Below are 15,920 nucleotides of genomic sequence, written 5' to 3'. Positions count from 1 at the left end.
TGGTCATCTGCTGCGCACAGCGCCACCAGTGGCGCCTGCGGGGAGCACGGGGCCAGGCACCCCATGGATCGGCACGCTCTGTGCCAGACCTCTCAGCCCAATCTGAGTAATCTTGGTCTCTCTCGCATCTCCGGTTTGGGAAGCCATATTAGTTCTCATAAAAAGTAAGGGGCACTATCCTCCTTCAATAGCCTGGATTCAGCTGTCTCATTTTCCGCTAGCCACCTGGTTACATATTGTAGTTGCCCCGCTAAGTAGTGTACCTCAAAGTTTGGTAACTTAATCCCCCCTTTATCATATGTGTTCTGGAGATTCCACAGGGCCACTCTATTTCCAGTGTTATGCCACAAGAAGCTCCTGCACAAGCTGTGTAGTTTAGTGTAGTTTAGTGAAAAAGTGCTTGGGCACCATGTATGGGATATTTGTAAAGAAGTGCAAATTCTTGCCCGACGCAGCATGTCCAGGGGAAGCTTGGCCCAAAATTCCATGCTATTTTTAACACCCTCCACCGCTTTCTCTGTATTATATTTGTGCTCTGCCGCTGCCATATGATAGATATTGATCCCCAGGTATTTAAACGTTTCAGTGTGCCATGCTGCTTGTAGGGAGGGCAGGTTTGTCTGTGGGGTGTCTCTGTATCTGCCCAGGGGAAACATGGTTGATTTATCGGGGTTGATCCCGGAGAAGGGCGCTTATTGTTCCATCACTTCTAAGATATATTGCAGGTTCTCCTCCGGGTAGCGCAGGTATAAAAGCATGTCACCTGCATAGAGCGATATTAGGTGTGGTCCCGCTTTGGTGCGCACCCCTATCTCACCGTATTGTTGTCTAAGATAGATGGCCTGGGACTTGAGTGCTAATATATACAGCATAGGTGACCATGGGCAGCCCTGCCTCGTGCCCCTGCCCAACTGCCAGCTCTCCAATATGATCTTCCCCGTTCTTACTCAGGCTGTGGGGGAGCTTTAAAGCATTTTCACCCACCGCAGGTAACCAGGTCCCATCCCAAATCCCTTTAAGGCCGCCATCAGCCATGGCCATCGGACCGAGTCAAATGCCTTGACTGCATCCAGTGAGACCACTGCCATTTCATCTGGGTCGCCCTCTGCCTGCTCTATGATGTGATGAAGCCTCCTGTGGTTGTCGGATATGCTCCTACCCTGGACATATCCTGTTTGGTCAGGGTGTATAAGTTCATGTATCATAGGCTTTAGTCTATTAGCGAGTACTGTAGTAAGGATCTTACTGTCCTGGTTTAGCATGGACAGTGGTCTATATGACCCGCAGTCCGCGCTGGGCTTGCCCGGCTTGAGAAGAAGGATGATCATCGCCTCCCTCAGGGACACCGGCAGTCTTCCCGGCTTGTATGTCTCATTCAACATGGCCAGCAGAGGGGGTAGGATCTCTTGTCTATATGTTTTGTAAAACTCGCTGGGGAGCCCATCCATGCCTGGTGCCTTGCACGTGGGTAGGTGCATCACCACTGTCTCTAGTTCCTCCAGCGTAATCAGGGCTTCTAAGTTCTCTCTATTTTCTGTGTTTAGTTGGGGCAATCCTATGTCCTCTAGGATCTCCTGAGTTTTGCTTTCAATGTCTTCCCTTACTTCTGCGTAGAGGTGTTTGTAAAATTCGAGAAATCTCTTGTTCACCGTTTCCTGGGTATTACAGATCTGTCCCGCCTCCCCCATTACCTCCCTAATCACAGGCTTTTGTTCCTTGTTTTTATAGAGCCACGCTCGCAGCCGCACTGGTTTGTCCCCACTCGCATGTTGCCGTTCAATGTATTTCTTGTAATTTAGGTTGCTGAGCCTGTCCCATAGCTCTCCTCCCGCCAGCTGTAGCTGGCTCGCCCTCTCAGAGTGTTCTAGCGTGGACTGCTCCTTCTTCATTATTGTTTCCAATCTCTTTTCTACACCCTGCAACTCCCGCTCTATGTGTCTTTGGAGCCCTTTGGATTTGGCGATGGCCGCCCCTCTGATTACCACCTTAAAGGTCTTTCAGGGCCTTGGCTCTGAGCCTCCAAGTGGGGACTCTGGCTCTTGGGGGCTGATGTCTCCACTCCAGGACCATGGGGGAGTGGTCCGACAGAATCCTGGCTTTGTATTCAGAGCCCGCCACCTCCCGAGATACTACGGGGGTGGCGAACATGTAATCCAACCTTGTGTATAGATTATGTGTGGCCGCATAGTGGGATTATTGTGTCTCGCTGTCGTGTGCTGCTGCCTCCATATGTCTTCGAGCCCAAAATCCCCCAGGAGGGCTCTTAGTGCTCTCGCTGCGGGTGTGGGTTTATCATATTTTGTGTCCGATCTGTCTAGTACAGGGTCTAATGTACAGTTAAAACACCCCCAAATGACCAACTCGCCTACGAGGGGGCTAATCTTCCTATATAGTGATTTATAGTATGACACAGTATCCTGATTGAGAGCATATGTGATTATGATGCTTATTTCTCTATTTTCCAGGAGTCCCCGAATTGCCACCATCCTCCCATCCAGCTCCACCACAGTTTGTAATATGTGAAGAGGCACCTGAGGTGCAACCCATATAATCAGTCCCCTGGCATATGCTGAGTAAGTGGCCCCCACAGTGGTGCCCTTCCATTTTGTTTTAATTACCTCCTGTTTCTCCTTTGTAAGGTGGGTCTCTTGCAACAGGGCTACATCTATTTTTTCTCTCCTTAAGTACATCATCACTTTATTCCTCTTCAGATAAGTATTGAGCCCCCTGACATTCCGTTATCATTCTGAGGTCACCCATCCCCTTTAGGTCTCTCTTCTTTACCCTTGTTCCGGGGTTCCCAGCCCAGGGATGTTCGTCATGAACTTCGTGCGGAGGCTCGCGGGTACATGCTCGTTCTCTAACCACTACCCCAACACACTCCCCAACTCCCACCCCTCGCCCCACCCCAACAGTTGCCCAGCTCCATACCTGGATCTCAGGCGATCCCGCATTTGGTTCCGTCCAGCTACTCCGGTACCGGACACCCAGCAGGAGGTTACCGTACTACTGGTAACCGAACTAACCTTTCTAAGGGGGTGAGGTCGGGTGCTCCTCTGCTCCCGGTCATGCATCATCATATTCTGCCTTCCCGTTATTTACTACGACTATGATCAAGTCTGCATCATCATATTCTACCTTGCCATTATTTAATGTCACTATATTCGAGTCCCATTGGCGCATCTGTATACAGCACCTCGCTCATTGAAACGCTGCATGATTTCTCCGCACTGCTTCCCTTCAGGTCTTCCCTTCCTTCAGGGCAGTTTTGTGAGTCCAGCCAGTCCGATGCCTGCTCAGGGGTGTCAAAAAACAGTGTCCTGTTCTTGTGAAATATCTTCAATCTCGCTGGGTACATCAACATGTACTTGTGTCCCGAGTCCCGTAGCCTCCTCTTGACTGCACCAAAATGTAGTCTCTTACGTTACACCTGAAGAGTGTAGTCAGGGTATGCTGTTATCGTGGCGGATGTCCTCTGGATTGTGCCTCTCTTGCGGAAGTATTCCAGTATGCGTTCCCTATCGCGGTAGTTCAGTATTTTAGCGATGATGGTTCTTGGGGGGACTCCCGGGGGAGGTCTTCTTGCCGGGGCCCTGTGGGCCATCTCCACTGCAAATCCCTGAGACAAAGTGCCCCCCTTGATCTCTTGAAGGAGCATGGATTCCATGTATACGGTGGGGTTCGCTCCCTCCTCTCCTTCAGGAAGCCCCACGATGCGTATGTTGTTCCTTCGTGCTCTCCCTTCCGCTTCCTCAGCTCTGCCCTCCAGGTTGCCCACCTGCTGCCGCAACACTTGGATCTCTTGGGCGTGCGAAGCACAAGCCACTGTATTGGCCTGCACTCCCTTTTCCAATTCTCCTGTGCGATCAGCTATCGACCGCACATCTTGTCGAAGGAAGTTCAGGTCTATGTGCACTGCTTCTATTTTTGATTCTTCAGTGTAGAAATGGTGGCCTCCAATTTTGTCTCCCACGAGGCTTTCAGGTCTGCAATAGCCTCCAGGATGTACGGGTCATCCCTTACTGGGGAAACTGCTTGCCGGGCGCTGCTGTCCTTGCTTCTGGCGCCTTCCGTAGGTTGCAGGGTCTTGGTGTAATCATCTATCGTGGGCTGTTTCCTCTGGTTTTGTTAAGCTTGGTCGCCATACCTATTGCTCCGCTGGGCACGCCGGCCACTTGTCGCGGGCGTCACAATGCTGTGCCACCGTCAGGGGCCAAGCTTCATGAGCGTGGGTGGCCGCGTAACCCGCCCCCAGGGTAGTGATCTTCTCCACTTGTCCAAGATGTGCTGCTTCAGGGCGCCTCCGCGCTTATTGACAGTCTCCCCTGACAGTTCCTTTGTTTCGGGGCACCGCGGCCATTTTGGGCAGCGCTCCACAGATCAGTGCCCAGAGTTCTGACGTCGATTTAAATTATTGTGCAGGAGTCGAGTTCCACTTCCGATGCGCTCAAAGCACGCCGCTTGCCTTCCCCTGCGCAATCCTTTCTTCTGGGCTAGGATTTCGTGTCAGGGAAGGCAGGTATCTGACAAAAGTAAGACGGATCATCGGGAGCTCCAGAGTCCTCCAGCCTCTTACATGGCAGGCTAGCCACACCCCTCCGTGTCTTTAATAGAATCAAGGATACCTGCGCTAGCCGCCTTGGTAATCTTCATTGTCAACTGTTTCGAAGGCTGCGGAAAGAACCAGGGGAAGCCAGCTCAGAGCAGTCCCTGAGACTACTTTTATCCGAAGCTTATCCAATTCTGAGATGAGGACCAATTCTGCTCCTGTGGCCAGACTGAACCCTGCTTGGAAGGGATCCACAAACGTGTGAATTTCAGTGGCATTCTGTAGTCATGAAATCAGTGACATTTTCAGCAACTTCCTAAGGTAGGTGTGATTGGAAATAGAGCGATCATTTGATATCTCACCTACAACTGCTCCAGCTTTCTTATGCCTCTGAGCTAAAATTGCTTTCTTTGGGCAAGCAGGAACTGCCATCAAAGACAGGCAGGAATTAATGATTTCATGCCTAGGGTCACCTATGATTATAGAATGGACCAACTGCTTGATTTGGTTTATCGGGCCGTGATCCAAAAGGGAAGCCCGCAGGTTTGCTATTCTAAACTAAAGACATAGATTGGTTAGTGTGTGATGCAGGGCTGTCCTACTCCAGGCCTCGAGAGCCGTATCCATGTCAGGTTTTAAGGATATTCTTCATTAATATTCACGAGATTAATTTGCATACAATGGTTCTAAAGGTATGCACATTTTTCCTCATGAATATTAATGAGGGTTATCCTGAAACCCTGGTCTAATGGGTGCAACACTGTGAACTCATTCAGTATAGGAGGAGGCACAGACGTATTATTTTGGATCAACATAAGACCTATTGAAACACTGTATGGAAAATGTACTGCATGCTAGAAACCAACAGAAGAAAAGACTGAAAGGAGAAACACTGCCTGGTGGGAGTTGTGGTTCAAATTCCTAACTTCCTGTTACATAGACTGAATCTAAAAGACTGAAGATGAAAGAAATATGGCAAACATAGAGATCAAGTTCCAAGATTCCAACATGAACGTATTTGAAAGGAGAACTACTGTATTCTGGAACTTGAAATGTTTAAGAGCCATACCTAAACTTAATGGAAAGGATAATACCTTCATGCTGGAACTTCAAGGCAACATTCCTAGAGCTAAACATGAATTATATTGAAAGAAAAATGGCTACATGCTGGAACTTGAAGTACAAGATCCTAGAGCCAACAAACAAACATAATTGAAAGGAGAACTATTGCATGCTGGAACTTGAAGGCAAAGTAGCAACAACTAGATGCAAACAAATTTAAAGGAGTACCCTTGCATCTTGGAACTTGAAGGAGAAGATGTTACCACCTATTGAGACATTGAATGGAAAATGGACTGCATGCTAGAACTTAATTGCAACATTTCCAAAGCATATTGAAGAGAAGACATTGATGAGAAATACTGACTGGTGGGACTTGTGGTTCAAATTTCTAACTTCTAACACAAATCACAAGTTTGAAAAGAAAAGACTGAGGATGAAAGAAATGTGAGAAACCCGTGGATAAGTATAGACTCCTCATCACCTGACAAAACTAGTTTTAACATCATCCACTGGTTCACCTGCGATTTTAGAAAGGACCAATTGCATGATTTTCTTTATCGGGTGACGATCCATTGGGGAGCCAACACATTTGCTATTCTTATCTTAAGGGTATCTATACAACAGGCTGTACCCTATATTTTAATTTTTCTTTTAGGCTGACTAACAATGACCCGGTCCATGTGAAGTCATAACACATATCAACTTCTTATACAACAAACCATAATTTTTTGATAACAGAGCATCATATTTTATTATTGATTCATCCTGAGTCACTGTTTTTTCTTTTTATATTAAAACACATATAGCACATAAAAAACATAAGAAAAATATGTCACCAATAATTTTTTCACATTAGAAATGTTCTCATATAGACACAATTTGGTCTGGGTTTAGACAAAAAACAGTACTGTCATATACAATACACGAAACCAAGTGAAAAAAGCATAAAGAGAAATAAATCAATCTCCTGCTACCTTGCTACCTATCACCTCAACAGGTGTCTCATTAGCAATGGATGAATTTGCAGGGAATGTTGTTGACGCGGTGCATTTCGACCCAAAATGGTAGAGGTAGACCGCATCCAACCTTGGTCTCCTCTTTAGTCGAGCCAGGCCTTCATCAGGACAGAATATAAATGATATATTGAGGAATTAAAACCTCCAAACCCAGTAGTGCTTCTCCTTTCTTCTAGTGATGGACAGAGCAGGGACAGGATAGTTGAATTTTCTAACGTCATTCGCATAATTCCATGACTGGCAGCTCTTGTCTTTAATGGAATAAGGGTGTTTAATGCAGGTAGGCAGAATAATCAGGGCTGAGTTGACCGGTTTTTGTTGCACCGAGGGTCACCTAAGTATCGGTGTGTGCCGAACCTATCTTCTCTCCACAGAATGTCCATGGCTAACAGATATCACCCAGTACGTCTCGCAGTCACCATAGTCTAACACGCGTCTTCTGAGTAGCATCAGATACTGGCGTACTCAGTGACGCACTGGGTGATATCTGTTAGCCCTGCACATTCTGTGGGGAGATGATAGGTTCGGGACACACCGATACTTAGGCGACCCTCAAGGGCTGCCAGTCATGGAATTATGCAAATGATGTTAAAAATTCAACCATCCTGGGGCATAGGTGGAGAAAATCTATCTTCTAGTCTTCTTGCATTACATGATTTAAAGCCTGCATATGCAGTGTGTTCTTATGCCTTGCTTGCCTTTGGAAATATTGACCTCTTCTGTCTCATTACAGGTTTGCCGGTAACCCGCCGGTGATTCTGGCGGGTTACCGGCAAACCTGCTTTACCATTACCGGCGCCCGATATCCCCTTATAACTAGGATACTACGGGTGCTGGAAACGGCGGTAAGTTCCCATTCCAAAGAGTCCCATAGGACTACATGGGATGGAAACTACAGTATCACCGGCACCATTGGGAACAGTGCTGGTGATTCAGTAATTTCTCTGCTAGAAGGGGCCTGAACTGGCAGCCCTGGCTTAAATTCACTGCTCCGACTGGCAGACTCAGAGTGACACTGGCAGATTCAGAGTGAGCCGGTCCAGTAACAATGCCAGAACTGGTACTACAGGCAATATTACTGCACCAGCTTGCTCGTTATGAGGGCCAATGTCTTGCTTGGTACTGCTCTATAAGTAAAAACAGAAAACCTTTAAAAAAAGTGTAAAATGGACCGACTATGCTTAGATGTCTGGGCTCAATCACAACCCAGATCAAACGCGACACAACGGAAGAACAAATATTGCTAAATGTACCTTTCAGGTAAAATGCAACACCTCTACAAGAGGGTCATTTGAAGTGTGTAACTGGATGACCCAAATTGGGTTGAAAATGCATGGACATAAAAATGTGTGCAAAGTGGACATAAGACTCTCGTAGCTCACTCGAGGGGCAAAACATAATGAGGGCTGCACTCCATGCCATTCAAAATTGTTGAAGGAATGCAAACATAACGAATGGAGGTGACTTTTCAATGCAACTCACTGCCAGCACATTTGCATCCAGGGGGCAAAGTGGAAGTGCTTAGCAATCATATACATCACTTACATCCTACCCTGCATCTTCTAGACCTTCAGATTGGACTTCCACTGTGTCACCTTAGTGTTTTCGTTTCTTAATCCTCTCTTCCCGTTTGAGAACCTGTAGCAGAATCAGATTTTTTTTAAAATGTAAGTGAGTTTCGTTCTTTTTCGTTTTTATGTATTTGTTTACTACCCCCTTTCATTTAGATTTGTGGGACATAAGGTCTTTTTGAATTTTTTTATACAAGCTAGTTATGTTGTGTTATGTCCTGTTATAGTATTCCATGTTCTTTGATGTTGATTCACATGAATGTCATGTTGCTTTATACAAGGCTGCAGGGGCGTTGCTAGGGAGGGGCTAAGAGGGCTATAGCCCCTGATCTTTTGGTTGTAGCCCCGGATAGAATCTCAGGAGCTACAGCCAAAAGACTAGCTAGCCCCTAGTCCCAACATTTCCGATATCAGCTTAGCCCCGGGTCTTTTCCAGACCTAGCAACTCCCCTGCAAGGCTGAAAAGCATTTTAATGCAACCAGAAGGCAACAGCTAACGCAATAAAACCACCAAAATAAGTCAACAAATAAATGAGACATGTGAACTGCACTCAGATTGTGAGAAGGGCCATAGTGCCCGAATTAGACCTGCAAAGTAAGCTAGTAAGGAGACCCCACAGCTCTTTTGGAATTAAGATATCCATGCTGCCCTCTTTTAACAGGAAAAGGGACCTATAGATGAGTTGACATAGGGGAAACAAGACTGGATTATGCAGATGAACTCCCAGAAGAGTCCAGCCTCAGCCCAAGAGGAGTCCTGCGTCACACATCACTATAGCCATCAATATATATTTACTAGCAGGCCTCAAGAACTTCTCAGAAGCCTAGCCCAGGGTTTTATTCTCTGTGAAGCCACAGTTCAAAACCCACTAATTTAAAAGTTCCCCTCATTCCTCCCAGCTTTCTTCCCTGTTGAATTTGGCGATTTGTGGCCATTTAAGAAAACGGAGGCTAGTATAATGGCTTTGCCTCCTATTACTTTGTGCATGGTTTAATGCATCCAGACTCACAATGACACTCTGGCACTGTGGAAGCTTTAAAGGTCTCCTGGCCAATAAAGTGCTTATGTAGAACATGTTGCAAAAGTGGGTGCCAGACTACCACTGCATATAGAAGACCAGACATCTGACTCATCTCGCCAGGCCCAATTTATTTATCACTATTTATTTATTTTTTATTTATTTATTTGAATTTGTATAGCGCACTTGCAGCCCAAGGGCATCGAGGCGCTGTTACAAGAAGATGTTGGACTTAGGATTCAGAGCATATATAGAAAGTATACAGTTGACCAAAGGTCTCTTCGTTACACAGATGCAGGCAAGGATGCACACAATGCATGACATGAGTTATACAGATCCATAATGACGTATGGTGCATTTCATACAAACAGCTTAGTCTTGATGGCTTTGCGGAAGGCTTAGCGGGACTCAATCATTCTTACGTGTGGTCGGAGTGCGTTCAGTGCGTAGCTGCCTGGGTGGGAAAGCTGGAGCCACCGTGACAATCGTGTTGGAGTAGCACATTCTTAAAGGTCTTGTGGCAGTTTGCTTGGTGATTCTTTTGGGTCAGGTAGGGAAGAGCAAGTTCATGGAGGCATTTGCGGGTAAGGGCGAGTGTTTTAAAGACAATTCTTTCTTTGACAGGGAGCCAGTGTGCCTGTCTTCTGATGTTGATGTGTTATCTCCTTGTGGTGCCTGTAGCTGCCCTCAGTGCATTATTTTGGACTTTCTGGAGTTTAGCAATGTTTTTATTGGAGGTCCCAGCGAGGAGGGCATTGCAATAGTCTAGCCTAGATCTGATTATTGCCCTGGCGATGGTGAGGCAGTTCTGGTGCGACAGGAAGGGCCTGGCTGCGTTGAGGACTTTAGAGTAGTATGCTGAGGATGCAGCGATGGCATTGACCTGGCTATCCATGGACAGATCGGAGTCAAGGTAGACTCTGAGTGTCTTCACGTGGTTGGAGACCTTGATGGGAATGTTGTCAATGGTGAAAGAAGTGCACTGATCCCCTAGGTTACCCAAGGTGCAGGGTGACCCTATAAGGAGGAGTTCGGTTTTTTCACTGTTGAGGCAGAGCCAGTTCTCTGCCATCCACGATTGCATAGTGGAATAGATGGTGGTGAGGGTTTTAGTGACCACTATCAGCACTCACCAATCACACAGACTGTTCTTGACTTGTCTACTCCTGGCAATTAGAGTTGGCAGATTCAAAATTACTCTATGAGTTTGTGGGAGCAATTAAACATGGTCCCAGGCAATGAAAGCTGACATGCTTCATGGGGTCGCACAATATGTCACTTTTCAGACAACTGTAGATGCTCAGAGTTCTGATTTTGCACAGTATAAAAACTTTGTTTCATAACGTAACATAATATAAAGAAAATGGAACCTTTTGCAAAAAAGGTACATTTTAAAAAGTTCAAATTTTTCAAGGCGTTATGAAAGTGGGCAATCTGCATTTCTAAAATACAACCAATTCTGCCCGGATGTACTAATATGGGTTCAAGGTGTGTATACTGCTAAATCACCATTACTCATGATTGTGATTCAATTTCTGAGCAAATTCAATAGTGTTTTAAGCCCATTGTCTCCACTTTGTGCCTAAAGATAGTCCTAGGTCTTTGAGTCTGAAGACTACTTACTGCTGAATGGTTCACCCTACTGCCAATGTGGCAGTTGCAGCTCATAGAAGTGGTTAGAAAGGAGTGTTTTATGTGCAGATTATTCCCAGAGGATCCCTACAACTTCCTAAGGGAGGCACAGTCTTCACAACATTTCCGGAATCCGCAAACATTCCTTTGCAGGGTCCAATGGCTGCTCAAGCAGTAGCCTCAGGGCTGTATCTGCAGCAGACACCCGTATACTGAAAGTCACCCTAATCTGGATGTTTCTTCAGGATCGCCCACTTAACCCTAAAATACAACTGGCAATTTGTATGCTGAGGGGCCCTTAAGTGCAGATCATTGGGTGCACTGGTATTTATGTTGGTTGGCAGACTAAAATATTACATCCCTGCTTCTCAGGCCGTTAAGGTGGTCTCACTGTGGCATAAAGTGATGTATAAGCAATGGTTGTGTCATAGGTTCATGCCAATAATCATGTAAAATACATGTCCCCCTGCACAGGAACCATGAGCTGTGCAGTGACTTCACAATATATAAACACAATATTCTTCTACCCTGCTGCCGCCCCCCACCCTTCCGGTCTACTTATGCATGAGTCTGTCCTGATAGAATCTAGTTTCACCATCACCGTCTTGTGGCCAATGCTGGATTTGACTTTTATGGACTTCATTGATTCAAGGTGCGTCACCCTTTCTCAACTCTCATGCTGGTCTTCCTTTGCATCTTGTACTCATGGTGGCCCTGAATCATGCTGTTCCCATCTTCATCTAGTGTCCTGGCTTGCAACATTATGTGTTACTACTGACTTATGCAATTGTATTTGCTCTCCCCTCTTGCTTTTCCACTCTTTTTGACTGCTTACTCTCTATTCTCTCCTTCTCTCGCTACTTTCTTCTATGCACTTACTCTATCAGAATTGTCCCTCGGCCTAGTATAATAGCAACCTTATCTGTCTCCTCCCCCTTCCCTTACTTGTTTTTTTTCCTCTCCCCCCTCCAGCACTATCTGAAATGTTGTCAGGGTTAGTACAATAGTCGCTTGGTTGTTTCCTCCCCTCTTTTTCTGCACCCCGCCCCCTCACCTTTTGTTTTTCTCCGTCTCTACCAGAAATGTCGTCAGGCCTAGTACAGTAGTTGCCTGTCTGTTTCCATTTCCTTCCCACTCTCCCCCTCCCTTCCTTATGTATGTCGTAGCTCTTGCACTATCTGAAATGTCGTCAGGCCGAGTACAATAGTTAATTTCACATCCTTACTGTTCATGGCCTGTAAGAATGTCATTGTATTTTCCCTTGTTGCCTCCCTTGCCTTGAAGCGTTTTGAAACACATTGGGCCTAATTACGAATGTGGCGGTAAGGCAACAACGGTGCTGGTAGTGCTACCAGCGCCATTGTTACCATACCGCCACATTACGAGTACTGCTCGCGGGTGCCGCTCTGCACGCCTGGTCGGACCTGGCGTGCAGATCAGCACCTGCGTGCAGAACTCGTGATTGCACCGGCACCGTTATAAACGGTGCCAGTGCAACCATGCTCCCACCCACATTCTGCCCTATGAGGCGGAACGGGGGTCGGGAGCCCGCCCACACCAGCACCCGCGAATGGGCCATTACCGGCCCCTTCAACTCGTAATGAGCCGGTTATGGCCCATTCGCGGGTGCCGGTAGCGGGTTTGGCGGTAGTCGTGCCCTTAATAATAATAAGGACACGGCTACTGCCAAACTCGTAATGAGGCCCATTGTGTATAGGCGGTATATAAATAAACTATCATATCATAATATCAAATGATTCCCACCTCTTTTTTAGTGACAGGCTTCTCCAACATTTTCGAGAATGTGTCCACAGATCCATAGCAACCCATTATACACTTCTGTTCTCAAAACTCCCTTCATATTTCATATTGTAAATTCTAGACTGGGGCACAACTGATCTCCAAGCTTGACAGTCTTCAACTATTAGTCAGGAGTTTGCCCTGTGGAAAGTGACAAAGGTAATCACAGGTCAAAATGCCACCATGATTTAACTGGTCAGTTGATACACATATTGAGCCCACCACACAGCCAAACAGTACATGTTAGTAACTACATATTGTCCCTTTACACTGCTTCACTTAGAGAATTCTTTGGAGGGCCTACACTACACAGCCATATGGCACTAACACAGGCATAGAAAAGAGAAGAAAGAACAATTACATGTTTTGTTTGCCGTTTTAACACTGCAATATCCAAGCTCTGGGGCACCAAAATCAAAAGACAAAGAAAGTTGCATGCTGGATTGTTGGGAGCTCTGGTTATAATACTTCAATATCTTTTGCAATGGTACTCAAAACGGGGCAATAACCCCGAAGCGTTGCCTGTGTGAGTTGTGTTTAAAACACTCCACGACACTAGCACAGTGTCACTGTCGAGCAAAAGAGAGTCAAAGAAAGTTACATGACATGATTGCCATTCTAACACTATAGGACCTTAGTGCAGTGGTGCTGCCAAAGAAAAGAGAACAAGAAGAATTGCATGTTGAGAGTTGTGGGTATACCGTTTGAAAAGCCCTAACATAGTGGCACTGAAAAGTGAAAGATAAAATGCAAGATTGTAATGCTAGGAGTTGTAGCACTTGCCCTTCATCGCTACAGATAAGTGGTGTCAACAATTGAAGGAGAACCAAAAGCATTGGGTAATTAAATAAAAAAAGAATGAAAACACTTGAATGTTGGGAGTTTTGAGATCAGAAATGTCATGGACAATAGTACAGTGATGTTGACAACTCTGAAACTATTAAAGAGCCATGAGAACTTGTTAAAAAATATTTGATGTAAATGAAATCAACTTCACTAAGCTAGACATACTGTGCATGACTTTCTCAGCAGATTTTAAGCTTACATAGTGACCATTTTTTGTGCAGCCATGTTACAAGAATGACACAACTATGCATTGGGTCATCTCTGTAATGATCACCTCTGAGAAATTGTCCACTTTAAACCATGACTCGTTTACGCAGTCATGTTACACTTGGGGCGGGTCCCAGGGATTAAATGTTTATATTAATGTACAAGAAATCAAACCATATGCTTTTAAAATGCAATAGTACCTTGGACCATGAAGACACATCATTACTCAATGACCAACATTAAACTGATAAGGACACACAGATGGGGCATTTATAACATATGTTGGTTTTTATTAATGTAACAATTACGGAGTAATAGGCCTGGTTTGCACTCCATGATCCTTACTTTTCCAGTGTTTGAAAGCTTTTAGGACCCACCTGCAATGGATCTGGCTCTGAGAATGCTATGCATCAATGGTATATTTTCAGAAAGCTTCAACCCATTTTAACCCTTGGCTCGACCATAACATACCATGATGGAATGCCTATTTCATGATATGGGATCTTGTGGGACTTGAGCCAACCTTTTAAGTTAATAATTCATTCTCATAGAAATAGGCAGCGCACAGCAATAGAAAAAGAAATACAATATTGCAATGTTTGATTTGACTTCACAAAAATGGTACCATGTTAATGCTCATAACATGGGATTGCTTTGTCTGTTTTAAAAAGTGAAAACAGATTTGAATTCGGTGTAGCAGTCCTCGTAATATAAATCTAAATATTATATATTGTAAGGGTGCAGAAGTAAGGCTCAGACACAAAGGTGACATAGTTTTGGTTATATACTTTAATCAACCAATAAAATGGTTGGTAAAACAACCTCTCTGTACATAAAGCTAAGAGGGGTCTCTCTGCTTCAAAGAAATCTAAGGAAAATGTCAGGATGTCAAATATATACGCATTCACTGTTGTGTCCAAACCCCTGCTTCTGACCATAACTATTGTAACTTAAATCTAATATGCAAGGATGCTATATTCAGAACTAAAGTAATGATGACAGTTCTTGCCAACAGAAAGTTCCCAATGTTTTGGGTTGTCAACAAAAGAAAAACAAGTGTTCCTTTTTCACAGATAACAGATAGCAGATTAGCTCCTTTACCCTAGCTTCCTTTTTGTTAAACTTGTTAAATTAGGAGTTCAGATTCTCATTATGAGGTTTCCTTTACTTTGCAAACATAACACAAAAGAAAGCACAATATTAAATCAGCCAAGGGGCATGTCTCCATTTCCCTGGACTTTCCAAGCTTTCCCAAAGATACACAACAAAGGTTTCCAGCTTTCCCATGAACACCTCTTTTTTGTTCATGGAGGGTTTATGTCTGGTTCACTCTCCTGCCAAACACACCTCAGGATTTGTATAACGTATAGTCTCTATTAATCTATTCTTTTTATGTCCTTGGGTCCATGACCCCGTATTTTCTTGAATGAGCATCACCTTATTCTTAGACCTTCATATGGGTGTGAATTCGACTGGCAGTGATGTATTATATCAGGTTGGTGTGCTCTCATGCAAAGCATATGTTTTCTTCTTGTCTGTATCTTTTTCTTTCAGGGTCCCAGACCCTCTAATTCGCTGGCTCTCATATGCATGCGGGTCCCAGACTCGTAATAATGTCTCTTGCATGCTTGTTTACTCTCCTACCAATACCAAGCATACAATTGTTTCTTTCTCTCTTTGTTACTTTCAGGGTCCCAGTCCCTCTTATCTCGTGCTCTATAGTTGTTCCCCGATTCCTCCATGACCTCTAGCACAGCTCAGTCTGCCCACGTACCTGTTTGTGTGGTTCAGATCTTCAGAGCGGCGGTGCTCTGCTGTGCTCTGCTGTGAGGCTCTGGTAGCGTTCAGGTGCTCTCTCGGGTCAGCGGTGGCTCCACCGGTTACTCCTTCCTCAGGCTGTGGTTTCTGTCTCCAGATGCCTTCGGGTATCTCCTATCATCAGTGGTTGCTCTGCTGGTCACTGCCTTTGTTTCGGGCTGCAGTGTTGGTCACCATTAGATCGCTGGACTTTGGGATGCTGTTGATGAACAATGGGTAATCTGGCACTAGCACACTTCTTTACAATCAATGAGGAGTTAGTATAGGATGGATACAGTGGCAAAAATACTTTTATGGTTTCAAGGGAAAAGCAATGAGGAATAAAATGCAGTACAGAAATACTTGATATGATTTTAGCAAAAGATAAGATAATCACTTTTTCTCTGGCAATTCACCCCCT

The sequence above is a fragment of the Ambystoma mexicanum genome, chromosome 7q, assembly GCF_040938575.1.
Source record: "Ambystoma mexicanum isolate Mex_15411 chromosome 7q, UKY_AmexF1_1, whole genome shotgun sequence".
NCBI lineage: Eukaryota > Metazoa > Chordata > Amphibia > Caudata > Ambystomatidae > Ambystoma > Ambystoma mexicanum.
This window is presented reverse-complemented; position numbering follows the sequence as displayed.